Source organism: Phoenix dactylifera, chromosome 8, assembly GCF_051530095.1.
Source record: "Phoenix dactylifera cultivar Ajwa chromosome 8, Ajwa_hap1_PhDact_Kaust_v1.1, whole genome shotgun sequence".
NCBI classification, from domain to species: Eukaryota; Viridiplantae; Streptophyta; class Magnoliopsida; order Arecales; family Arecaceae; genus Phoenix; species Phoenix dactylifera.
Genome location: NC_143197.1, coordinates 16,857,859 through 16,871,733, shown reverse-complemented (window position 1 = coordinate 16,871,733; position 13,875 = coordinate 16,857,859). Strand labels below are relative to the sequence as shown.

The 13,875-nt window shown below is 39.8% G+C and overlaps 1 non-coding gene across 1 annotated transcript; it reads left to right on the top strand.

Annotated features, from left to right (window-relative positions):
- The first annotated feature begins 13,466 nt into the window (after positions 1-13,466).
- LOC120105163 (small nucleolar RNA R71) lies at positions 13,467-13,573 on the top strand. Its single transcript, XR_005507535.1, has one exon. It is a non-coding gene; the product is annotated as a small nucleolar RNA R71 (small nucleolar RNA).
- The last annotated feature ends 302 nt before the right edge of the window (positions 13,574-13,875 follow it).

Sequence of the window (13,875 nt, the reverse complement as noted above, 5' to 3'; positions counted from 1 at the left end):
ACTCAATGCTACTAATCACAGATGCCACTCGATGCGACCAAGCTACACGCTTGATTGGGAGGAGGATGCCACTCAACTCACAAAAGTAAGAAAGGCTTGCTGGAAAGGAATTCTGAAAATAACAACTCTTCTTTCATTTCATTCATGTACCAGCTTTATATGCTATCTTGGAACATCCCTCCAAGCATAGGTAAGACAAAATAGTGCTAAAACACATTGATGAGAGTCTAGTTACAAGTTCCAATATTTAGAAATATCAAAGACACTTAGAAAAATGAAACTATGTGCTGGAAAAAGACCAACTTAAATATATTTCGCTGGGCGCTACTAGTCCAGACATGCAGTAGTAAAAATATCATAACTTTCTCTAGGGATCTTCAAATGCCACGAGATCAAGTGTGTTGGAAACTAGAGGAGTAGAGATTTCCAATGGTATATGACATGCTAGCTGATTAACCATATATTGTTCTCAGAATTAATTCAAACCCAACTCTATCATGCTGCCAGGATCAAAGGATGACTCACTAAACATATGAGTCGACTCTTGAAAGCAATGAGTTGACCCCCGTTACACATGAATCGACTCTTGAAAGAAAAGAGTCGACCCCTACTACACATAAGTCGACTCTTGAAAGCAAAGAGTCGACCCCTGCTGCTCCTGCATCATTCTTCCCAGCTGAAAAGAACTCGCCTTCGAGTTGTAATCAGGTCTTCCCAAAGCAGATGATCCAGTTTCTTGAGCTCCTCACTTGAAATCCATGCATCCTCAGAATGTGGCTTTCCTTGCCAATGGGCCAAGTATTGTGTATAAGTGCCATGCCGAGTCATGATAGAATGTACATCCAGAACATCAACAGACTCACGTAGAGGATTAGAGAGGCGACACTCGAAGTCTTTTGGTTGAAACACAATCTTCTTCTCATCTCCATAATAAGGATAAAGATCACATATGTTGAAGGTAGGATTGATTAAAAATCCTTAAGGCAGTTCAATTCGGTAGGCATTTGGATCCAACTTCTTCAGAATCCAACAAGGTCTAAACTTTCTCTGTTTCAGCTTATTATAAGTACCTGTAGAAAATCTTTCCTTCCTTAAATATACCATGACCAAATCTCCTTCCTTGAACTCTAACTTTCTTCGATGAACATCAGCTTGTGACTTGTACATTTGAGTAGATTGCTGCAGCTGATGTCGAACTTGTTTATGGACCTCCTTTATGTGCTCAGCAAACTCTTCAGCTTCCATACTCACTCTTGTTTGATCTGGTAGTGGCAAGAGATCAAGAACATGACTTGGATTTCTGCCATAGACAACTTGTCAGGATCAAGCGCTACCATTACACCAAAATCCGCAGGTGTTAGTGAAGGCGCAACTTTATTGTCTTAAACTAGCACCGGGGCCCATAGTGCCACGAGTCGACTTCGACCAAGCCTCGCCCGACTCCGGACTCCGACGGAGCCTCGCCAGGGGGTTCAGGGATCCCCTAGTAGTATAACCCACCCTACTCCTCTAGCGCATCCACGTTGGCAGGCGGCAGGACTAACTCGACCCTTCAAGCCTCTGCCAACATCGACTCGGCCCCTTAGGCCTCCGCCAATAATCCCCCCAACATGATGCCTGGGTTTCGAACTCGAGACCTATGGCTCTGATACCAATTGTCAGGATCAAGCGCTACCATTACACCAAACTCGCAGATGTTAGTAAAAGTATAACTTTATTTTCTTAAACTAGCGCAGGGGCCCATAGCACCACGAGTCGACTCCGACCAAGCCTCGTCTGACTCCGGACTCCGACAGGGCCTCGCCAGTAGGTTCAGGGACCCCCTAGTGGTATAACCCACCCTACTCCTCCAGCGCATCCACGTTGGCAGGCGGCAGGACTGACTCGGCCCTTCAAGCCTCCGCCAACATTGACTCGGCCCCTTAGGCCTCCGCCAACACAACTTCAAATGGAGGCTTCTTCGTTGATCGACTGCTGAACTATTATAAGCAAATTCAGGTTAAGGAATGATAAATTCCCACTTCTTTGGGTGCTCTCCCACTAAGCTTCTTAGTAAGTTCCCCAGAGATCTATTCACTACTTCAGTTTGTCCGTCGGTTTGAGGATGGTAAGCACTGAAGAATTGCAATCGAGTTTCCAAAAGTTTCCACAGCATCCTCCAGAAGTGACCAACAAACTTTACATCATGATCTGAAGTTATGAACTTTGGAACACCATGTAGACGAACAACTTCTCTGAAAAATAAAGTAGCTATGTGAGATGCATCAGTAGAGTTCTTACATGGTATAAAGTGAGCCATCTTGGAGAATCGATCCACCACTACAAAAATGCAATCAAACCCATGCTGTGTTCTAGGCAAACCAAGAACAAAGTCCATTGATAAGTCTTCCTAAGGAGCATTAGGGATTGGTAAGGGCTGATAATAACTAGTATTTTGGACTCGTCCTTTGGCTTTTTGACATACAAGACAATTCTGCACAAATCGAGAAATATCATGCTTCAGGGTAGGCCAAAAGTATCGCAGCTTCACAATAGCTTCAGTCTTGTCCCTTCCAAAATGTCCACCAAGTCCGCCAGCATGTAATTCTGCAATAACAAATAATCTCCAAGATCCTTCTGGCAAACAAAGTTGATTGCCTTTGAATAAATAGCCATTGATCAGCAAATAGTCTTTACTCTTCTCATTATTCAAATTCTGCAACACCTTTTTAAAGAATGGATCTGCAACATAATAATCTGGTAAGAGATCAAAGCTAGTAATTTCATAAAAGAGTGTTGTCAACAAACTATGTCGTCGACTTAAAGCATCAGCAACTTTGTTTGATGAATCGGCTTTATGGTGTAGAACAAAAGAAAACTTCTCAAGGTATGATACTGTGAGGACCCGTGCGGGCGTGTGTTTAGTCCCACATCAGTTATTCGCTGGGTAGATCTTGGGTGCTTATACAGGATCAAGAAACCCAAATAATAACTTTCGGCTAGCCATTTTGGATGAGATCCTGGGTAGTTACAAATAGTATCAGAGCGGACCCGGCCCATAACCTATGTGGACTAGGGAACACTGCAGTACGAATCCATTGGGGCTAACCACGAGCCAATCGTGGTGTTTGTGATTAGATTTGAATAGATTTGAACCCTTAGCCTAACGAGCACGTTAGGGCTTGAACGGGGGGAGTATGTGAGAATTCGTGCGGGTTTGTGTTTAGTCCCACATCGGTTATTCGCTGGATAGATCTTGGGTACTTATACAGGATCAAGAAACCCAAATAATAACTTCCGGCTAGCCATTTTGGGTAAGGTCCTAGGTTGTTACAAATGGTATCAGAGCGGATCCGGCCCATAATCTATATGGACTAGGAGACACTGCAGCACGAATCCATTGGGGCTGACCACGGGCCAATCGTGGTATTTGTGATTAGATTTAAATGAATTTAAACCTTTAGCCCGACGAGGACGTAAGGGCTTGAACGGAGGGAGTATGTGAGGATCCGTGCGGGCGTGTATTTAGTCCCACATCGATTATTCGCTGGGTAGATCTTGGGTACTTATACAAGATCAAGAAATCCAAATAATACCTTCCGACTAGCCATTTTGGGTGAGGTCCTAGGTTGTTACAAATGGTATCAGAGCGAACCCGGCCCATAACCTATGTGGACTAGGGGACACTGCAGCACGAATCCATTGAGACTGACCATGGGCCAATCGTGGTGTTTGTGATTAGATTTGAATAGATATGAATCCTTAGTCTGACGAGGACGTCAGGGCTTGAACGGAAGGAGTATGTGAGGATCCGTGCGGGCGTGTGTTTAGTCTCACATTGGTTATTCGCTGGGTAGATCTTGGGTACTTATACAGGATCAAGAAACCCAAATAATAACTTCCGGCTAGTCATTTTGGATGAGATCCTGGGTTGTTACAAATGGTATCAGAGCGGACCCCGCCCATAACCTATGTGGACTAGGAGACACTGCAGTATGGATCCATTGGGGCTGACCACGGGCCAATCGTGGTGTTTGTGATTAGATTTGAATAGATTTGAATCCTTAGCCTGACAAGGACATCAGGGCTTGAATGGGGGAAGTATGTGAGGACCTGTGCGGGCATGTGTTTGTCCCACATCGGTTATTCGCTGGGTAGACCTTGGGTACTTATACAGGATCAAGAAACCCAAATAATAACTTCTGGCTAGCCATTTTGGATGAGGTCCTGGGTTGTTACAGATACCCAACCAGCATGGTGAGAATTCAGCTTCTTTTGGCCCTTCAAGAATCTCAAAGCTTCATGGTCAGAATAGAGCACAAATTCAACACCAATAAGATAATGTTCCCAATGCCGTAAGGCTTGAACAACTGCATATAGCTCCTTATTATAGGTTGAATATTTCAGTTTTGCATTACTGAATTTCTCACTGAAATAAGCAACAAATCTTCCCCCTTGCAAGAGAACAGCTCCTATGCCAACTTTGGAAGCATCACACTCCACTTGGAATGGCTTAGAGAAATCTGGTAGTGCTAGGACCGGTGCTTCAACAAGTTTGGACTTCAACTCTTGGAAACTTCTTTCAGCCTCATTGGTCCATTGAAATTCCTTCTTCTTTAGAACATCCATCATTGGAGCAGCAATGATACTGAAGTGTTAGATGAATCTCCTGTAGAATGATGCCAAACCATGAAAGCTTCTCATATCAGTCAGACTTTTTGGCGTAGGCCAATCAAGAATAGCCTTTATCTTCTCATCATCCATCTTCATGCCATATGCACTAACAACATAGCCTAGAAATACAACTTGATTAGTCATGAAGGAGCACTTCTTCGGATTCACATACAACTGGTTTTCATGGAGTACTTTGAAAACATTGGTAGGTGATTCACATGCTGTACACTATCCTTGCTGTAAACCAGGATGTCATCAAAATACACCACAACATACTTCCCCATGAAGTTCTTCAAGACTTGGGTCATAAGCCTCATGAAAGTGCTGGGGGCATTTGATAATCCAAATGGCATAACCAGCCACTCATACAAACCATCTTTGGTTTTAAAGGCTATTTTCCACTCATCACCTTTTCTAATTCGGATTTGGTTATAATCACTCCGTAAATCAATCTTAGAAAACACCTTTGCCCCAGCCAACTCATCCAGTATATCATCAAGTCTAGGTATGGGAAACCTATACTTGATTGTAATCCTGTTTATAGCTCTGCTATCAACACACATTCTCCATGTTTTATCTTTCTTAGGAGTTAAAAGGGTAGGGACAACACAAGGGCTGAGTGATTCTCTAATCAATCCCTTTTGCAATAAATCAATGATTTGCCTTTGTAATTCATCATGCTCATTAGGAGACATTCTATAATGAGGCAGATTAGGAAGAATAGCACCTGGAATGAAATCAATTCGATGCTGAATGTTCCGAAGTGGTGGTAAACCAGCAGGAAATTCAGCAGGAGCTAAGCCTTTGAATCTATCCAATAAGTCTCGAACTTCATCCGGAACTTCTGTTTCAAGTTCTTCACTTTTTTCTGCAGCAACCAGAGCATAAACAATACTATCTTTTTTGTAAGACTCTTCAAATTCTTTGTAAGATAATAAGGTGATCTGGTTCGAAGAAGGCACACTATTTAGAATGTCTTTCATGGAGGTCAAAACATACTCCACTTTGTTGTGGATAATAGTGTAAGTATTCTTCCTCCCATCATGATAAGCATTCCTATCAACCGCCATAGACAGGCATCCATGGGTAGCACTGCTACGTTTTTGATCTTGCTCTTTTAAAAGAGAAATTAAACGTAAGATACCCCAAGTATAGGGTGTAGCAAAGTAATATTCTCGGTGAGTCCGAGATCGAATCCATAGGGATTTGACAGTGAACAAAAACTAAAGGCTAAATAATATTCGGATTGTCAAAATATAACTAAGGCATCAGGATTCAGCCTAGCACTTCATCATGTTTTTCCTAAAATCATCTATTATCTCAGTTAAATAGATTTAGTTTTATGGGCAGCATTACAGTAATTCTATTTTAAACTACAGGGATTTCTAAGCATCTGTTATACCCGGGGGAAATAACAAATCAAAGAAAATATATAAGTTTGAAATAATTTCTATAAATTTCCTGCACCATAAATTAAAAACATTAAAATCCCATTGATGATTAAATGAAATACATGAAGAAAATGCTAGGCTTTTCCCTAGCCTTAGCTAGAGAAGATTTAGCTACTCATATGAAATGGGAACATTTTATAAAGGGGATTAGCATAGAATAAATAATATAAACATAAACCCCTTTTTTTCTTTTTTTTTTTCTTTCTTTGATTAGGAAACAGAGTACTCTGTTTCCTTCCTTCTTCTTCCGTGGGCTTTCTCCTCCTTCGTCGCACGGCTAAGAGGAAAGATCGGAAGAGGGAGCTTTGCTAGTAGATCCTCCCGTGGCCTCTTCCTCCTTCCTCCCTCTCTCGCCCGAACTGGGATGCATCCGTCCGGCTAGCTGGTTTGTTCCGTCCGGCTGGGAATAATGCCGATAGAACCTCCTCCTCTTCTCTCCCGTCCGCCCCTCGCCTCCACCGGATGACTCCCCTTTTTATAGCATGTTGAAGGCGCGGCTGGTGAGACACGTGGAGGTTTGGGGATGATCCGGTTGCTTGAGATGCGGGATGAAGTTGAATCGCTTGGGATTCTTCAGCTGCTGGGATGCTTCAGCTTGGAAAGATCCGTTGGAAGACAAGAAGCCATGTGGCTGGTTGATGCCACAACGGTTGAGATGCCATGATCGCTGGGAAGTGTGGAAGAAGATGACCGTTGGGGTGTTGAGAAGAAACGGGGAAGACGGAAGGACTGGCTTTGGAGTTCCCTCGTTGCCGTTTGGGAATTTGAAGATGAAACAATTGGATGTTGAATGCGGCTTGGAATTGAAGAGCCGGTTCGCATGTGCTGGAAGGTCCACTGTCAGTTGGGAAGCTGAGATTGAAACGTTGCTGTTCGTTGGAAGCCACGCACGATGGGATGAAGGAAACGTGGATGACCGTTGGGAAGAAACAGGGGAGACGCTTGGAGATGATGATCGTTGGGAAGCTCCTCACGCGTGCTCCGTTCGTTGGGAAGTTGCTTGGATTGATTCAGATGGCTGAAATTGGATGCTGGGATATTGAATGCAGACGATTTGGTAGCTGTTGGAAAATTTGTTGAGCTCGAACTGCCGGGCATTGGGTTCAAACCCAGCGTTATTGGGTCTTTTGAATTATTTGCACTCAGACACAAATAAAACATTAATTAATTAATTTTATTAATAAAAATTAACTATAATACTAATTAAGATAATATGAAATTTTCACTTTTGTACTCTCATCACACCCCCCAACTAGCTTATTGCTAGTCTCTAGCAATTTAGTGTGAAAATGATAAAATGAGGGTGCAAAAGTATTGTTTATTTTATCAATATGTATGAATTAAAATAAATACTCACTTTCGTAGAGCATTACGATTGCACTTAGCACGTGCAACAAGCCGTTAAACCCCTAGGTTACCCTAGTGGACGAGTGTTGTCTCGTGAGGGTTTGCAGTAATGTTACCCCCAAACATCGTTTTTAAGTTAGAAGATACTTTAAAACATAGCAACCCTTAAGGCAAATGTAAATGTGACGTCTCAGAATACCTATACCTCCACCACAATTGGGTACCCTTTGAATTCTAGGTGCACTACTCAAATTCACAAGTGTTAACTATCATTTGTTAGCTCCCGACCCACAAAATTTTCCGAATATCGCATGTATTTGTCCAGAATGGTTCGCATATAAAAATGAAGCTATCAATCCCAACTAGACATCCCAGGTACACAGAGTTCTAAAACAATGGAGTCAAACCAGTCATCCACACGTCACTTGGTTTAAGTTTAACTAACTTACTCATGTTTAATTTATTTTTATTAATTTTTTTATTTATTTTTTATTTTTATTTTTATTATTTTTTTTACATAGTGACTACAACAGTCCAACTCCATTAGGCTCTAGTAAGGTCCATGTAACGAGCTTTGGGTCAATGACTCTTGATCCAGTTGGCTCAAGGCATTAGGTGAAACACCCCTCAGACTTAATTACTCGAACCAGACTATGCCACGAGGCCAGACTAGTCACTTATTTCAGTCATTTTCACCTTTTTACGCGAACACTCGCTGCTTTGTAGGCAAGAGGCCCGGTTACTCAGTGAAGACAAACAGTATTATTTCTCTCTCTCTTTTTTTTTCTCTTTTTTTTTTAATATATATATATATATACATATGTAACGTGACTGTATTGTGACTATAGGTCAACCAAGGTCAGAACATAAGGCACCCAGGTGATCTAGCCGGGAATTTCAAACTCAATCTTTATGTGAAAACCAAATCATGAACTTTAAGACAAGGACACTCGTACTTCTTTTGTGAATAAGGTCAACAAATAAATAGGTAACACAAGTGAACTCCTGAGGCTTTCCTATTGTCATTGAATACTTGTGTGGGGATCTAATAATAGGTCTTTGATAAGTCATAATATGCTCCTTGCCTTAATAGCTGCACATGTTTATTTCTTTGAAAAAAAATATAGTGGTAATTAAATGCAACAAAATATATGTTTAAATAGAATTTTTTTTTTAATAGAGATTTTTTTTTTTGAAATATATATTTTTTTTTCAAAATATGTGACAATTGGTATGATATATAGAAAAATATAGTAATTTCTCCCCCCAACTTAAATTCAACATTGTCCCCAATGTTTCAACATGAATGCATTAAATATGATAGTATGAAGGATAATAAGGCTGAAGGTTAGAATTTACCTGGTAGAATGACTGCACACTGTTGTTGCTCACCAATTGTCATATGAAAGAAAGAAAAATTATGTACAAACAAAGGATCTCTAGCAGATATAGAGATCAATCCTGATAAACAGGATCTCCCAGATTGGTCGATTCAACTTCTGGGGTAAAGTTGTCCAAAAATAACTTCAAACGTTGGCCATTTACTTTAAAAATATTACCGGTGTTTGGATTCTCTATCTCAACGGTTCCATACGGATAAACAGTTTTAACTATAAATGGACCAGTCCACCTAGATCTTTATCCATATCAAAATTAAATCTCTTAATAGCCCAGTATGCCCTATGCTCCAATTCCACAGGCAAGTGACAAGGTTTGCCAAAAATAAGACGGTACGGAGACATACCAATCGGACTTTTAAAAGCAGTACGATAAGCCCAAAGTGCATCAGTTAAACGCAAAGACCAGTCTTTGCGATTTGGGTTAACCGTTTTTTTCAGAATATTCTTAATTGATCGATTGGATACTTCAACTTGTCCGCTTGTTTGTGGATGATAAGGGGTGGCGACTTTATGGGTGATCCCATATTTTCGCATTAAAACCTCAAAAGGCTTATTACAGAAGTGTGAACCCCCATCACTGATGATGGCTCGAGGTGTTCCAAATCTGGAAAGAATGTTTTCCTTTAAAAATTTTAGAACAGTTTTGTGGTCATTATGTTTGCAAGGAATTGCCTCAATCCATTTGGAGACATAATCTACAGCTACTAAGATGTACAAATTTCCGAATGAAGGAGGAAATGGGCCCATAAAATCTATTCCCCAACAATCAAATATTTCGATAATTAAAATTGGGTTGAGAGGCATCATATTCCTACGAGTTATCCCACCTAACTTTTGACAACGCTCGCAAGCTTTGCAAAAGTTATGGGAATCTTTAAACAAGGTGGGCCAATAGAAACCGCACTGTAAAATTTTTGCAGCCGTTTTCTTAGCAGAGAAATGACCACCGCAAGCTTCAGAATGACAAAAGGAAATGACACTAATAAATTCGTCATTAGGTACACATCTCCTAATAATTTGATCTGGGCAGTATTTGAAAAGATAAGGATCATCCCAGAAAAAATTTTTTATTTCAGTCAAAAATTTTCTTTTGTCTTGTTTATTCCAATGACTTGGTAGTTCACCTGTGACTAGAAAATTTGCAATGTCTGCAAACCAGGGTGAAGATGTGATCTCAAACAGTTGCTCATCAGGGAAAGTGTCTTTTATGGGTGAATTGTCTAAGGAATCTGAAAGAGTCAGACGGGACAAGTGATCAGCTACTACGTTCTCTACCCCCTTTTTATCTCTTATTTCTATAAAAAATTCTTGGAGCAGAAGAATCCACCTAAGCAAACGCGCCTTAGCATCCTTTTTTGAAAGAAGGTACTTAAGGGCAGCGTGGTCAGTGTAGATAATGATTTTGGATCCAATCAAGTAAGACCTAAATTTGTCTAGTGCAAATACTACGGCAAGTAGTTCCTTTTCCGTAGTGGTGTAATTCTTTTGTGCACTATTTAAAGTCTTACTTGCATAGTAGATAACATAAGGCTTTCTTTCTTTTCTTTGCCCTAGAACTACCCCAACTGCATATTCACTAGCATCACACATAATTTCAAAAGGAAGTGACCAGTCAGGTGGTTGCATGATGGGAGCAGAGGTCAGCAAGCTTTTAAATTTATCAAAAGCTTTTTGACATTCTTCAGACCACACAAATTGGGCTTCCTTTTGAAGGAGATTACATAAGGGTTTAGATATTGAGCTAAAATCTTTAATGAATCTCCTATAAAATCCTGCATGACCCAAAAATGAGCGTATATCTTTGACAGTTTTTGGGTTGGGTAAGTTAGCAATTAAGTCAATTTTAGCCTTGTCTACTTCAATTCCTTCAGATGAAATTACATGCCCGAGAACAATTCCCCTAGTTACCATGAAATGGCACTTTTCCCAGTTTAAGATTAGATTCTTCTCCTCACACCGAATTAAGACTAGTCTTAAATGGTCCACACAGTTTTCAAAAGAGGAGCCGAAAACAGAGAAATCATCCATGAAGACTTCCAAAAAACGCTCAACCATGTCAGAGAAAATACTGAGCATGCATCTTTGGAAGGTTGCAGGAGCATTACATAATCCAAAAGGCATTCTCTTGTAAGCAAATGTGCCAAAAGGACATGTGAAAGTGGTCTTTTCCTGATCTTCAGGATCAATTGCAATTTGGTTGTAACCTGAATAGCCATCTAGGAAGCAATAATATTTATGACCTGCTAACCTTTCTAAAATTTGATCAATAAAAGGTAGAGGAAAATGATCCTTCCTAGTGACAGAATTAAGTTTCCTATAGTCAATGCATACACGCCAACTAGTGGGGACCCTAGTTGGAACTAATTCATTGTTGGCATTTTTGACTACAGTAACACCAGATTTTTTCGGGACTACTTGGGTTGGACTTACCCATTTACTATCTGAAATTGGGTAAATCATACCCGCATCCAGAAGTTTCAGAACTTCTGCTCTAACCACATCCTTCATGTTTGGGTTTAATCGACGTTGAGGTTGACGAGAAGGTTTGGCATCAGCTTCTAAATGGATTCTATGAGTGCAAATTGAGGGACTAATTCCCTTGATGTCAGCAATTGTCCACCCTATTGCTCCCTTATGCTCTTTGAGAATTTCTAATAATTTTAATTCCTGATTTTGTTCGAGTTGGGATGATATGATCACAGGAAAGGTCTCTTCTTGACCAAGGTATGCGTACTTGAGCTCAGATGGCAAAGGCTTTAGCTCAAGTTTAGGTGCTTGAATACTAGATGGTAGAAGACTATTGTTGCGTGTGGGCAATTCTTCAAAACGAGATTTCCACCTATCTGTATCCAACAAAGGAGCTGAATCTAATATAGCACTGATTTCTCTAAAGTTTTGGTTGATATCTGTATTTCCGAAATGAGTTAGGCATGTTTCTAAAGGATCAGAAGAAAGAGATGGGACAAGAACATCTTCTACAATGGAGTCGATCAGATTAACTCCATGAATTTCATCATTTTCATTGTCATTATCGGGTTGTTTACAAATGTTAAATATATTAAAATCTATAGTCATATTCCCGAATGACATTTTCATTATTCCATTTCTACAGTTGATTAAAGCATTGGAAGTAGCTAGAAATGGGCGGCCAAGAATGACAGGTATTGGAGTGGTACAATTCATGACAGGCTGGGTATCTAATACTATGAAGTCGACTGGAAAATAGAATTTATCAACTTGGACAAGTACATCCTCGACTATTCCTCTTGGTATCTTTATAGATCGATCGGCAAGTTGGAGAGTAACCTTGGTGGGTTTTAATTCACCAAGTCCTAACTGTTCATAAACTGAATAGGGCAGTAAGTTAACACTAGCACCTAAATCCAGAAGGGCTCGTTGTATCCTGAAGTTTCCTATGATGCAAGATATGGTAGGACAACCAGGATCTTTATATTTAGGTGGGGTGTTGTGTTTGAGAATAGCACTCACCTGTTCAGTTAGAAAAGCTTTCTTTTGTACGTAAAGCTTTCGCTTTATGGTACAAAGATCTTTTAAAAATTTTGCATAAGATGGAATCTGCTTAATGGCATCTAATAGAGGAATGTTAATCTTTACTTGTTTAAAGATTTCCAAAATTTCTTGATCAGGTATTCCCTTTTTAGCTGCAAGCAAGCGCTGAGGAAATGGAGCAACTATCTTGTGATGCAGTATTGGATCATTTTGTTCATTATCATCTTCATCATTCTTTTCAATAGATTTTTTAGGTTTGTCATCTTTTGTTTGAATTTCTTTGTTAATTATTTTTCCACTCCGAAGGGTTGTGACAGACTTTACTTGCTCAAATTTAGGTTGGGATGAACTTGCTTCCTGGACCTCATGTTGACCCTTTGGGTTAGAATGAGGTTGGGCTGGAAATGTCCCTCTTTCCCTAACATTAAGTTGAGCCTCAATTCTACCTACAGAATTTTTAAGTTCTTGGAGTGATTGCATTGTATTCTGATTTATTTGAGTCTGCCCTTGCATGAAGGATTGCAAAGTATCTTCAAGGGATTTCCTATGTGGTGGCACATAAGGAGTAGGAACAGAATTTCCTTGAGATTCATTGGCAGTGGGTCCATGTCTCCAGCTAAAGTTAGGATGGTTTCGCCAACTAGGATTATATGTTTCTGGAAATGGTCTTTTATAAGTATTGGTGAAATTTGCTTGATCATGCAACACTTCTTGAAAAGCAGGGATTGTAGGACAATCCTTGGTTACATGTGCATTACTCTCACAAATTCCACATATACTTTCAACAATAGTTTGTGCTTTTCCTATATTGGCTTTGCTTAATTCCATGGCTTCAACCTTCCTAGTCAGATTAGCAATTTTTACATTGACATCATTATCATGTTTAATAAGATATATTCCTCCTTTTGCATTAGATGCTATTTTTGATTTTTCATTTTTATCTGTTGTATCCCAAGCTTGTGCATTTTCTGCTAAAAGATCAAAATAATCCCAAGCTTCATTTGGTTCCTTACTCATGAATTCACCATTACACATCATTTCTACAAATTGTCTCATATTGGAGGACAAACCATCATAAAAGAAACTAATGACCCTCCAAATTTCATATCCATGATGTGGGCAAGCAAGGAGAAGGTCCTTAAATCTTTCCCAACACTGAAAAAATGTTTCTCCATCTTTTTGTGCAAAATTCATGATATTTCTTCTAAGTGTGTTTGTTTTATGTGTTGGGAAGAATTTCTTTAAAAATTCTCTTGTCATTTCTTGCCAGGTAGCTATGGTCCTAGGCCTTAAAGAGTGTAACCATGACTTAGCTTTTTCCTTTAAAGAAAAAGGAAATAACTTAAGCTTAACTACCTCTTCAGTGACATCATTGAAATGAAGTGTTGAACATACTTCATCAAATTCTTTCAGATGCAAATAGGGACTTTCAGAATCAAGTCCGTGAAACTTTGGAAGTAATTGGATTATTCCTGGTTTCATGTCAAAAACTCCCGCAGCAGTAGGAATAACCA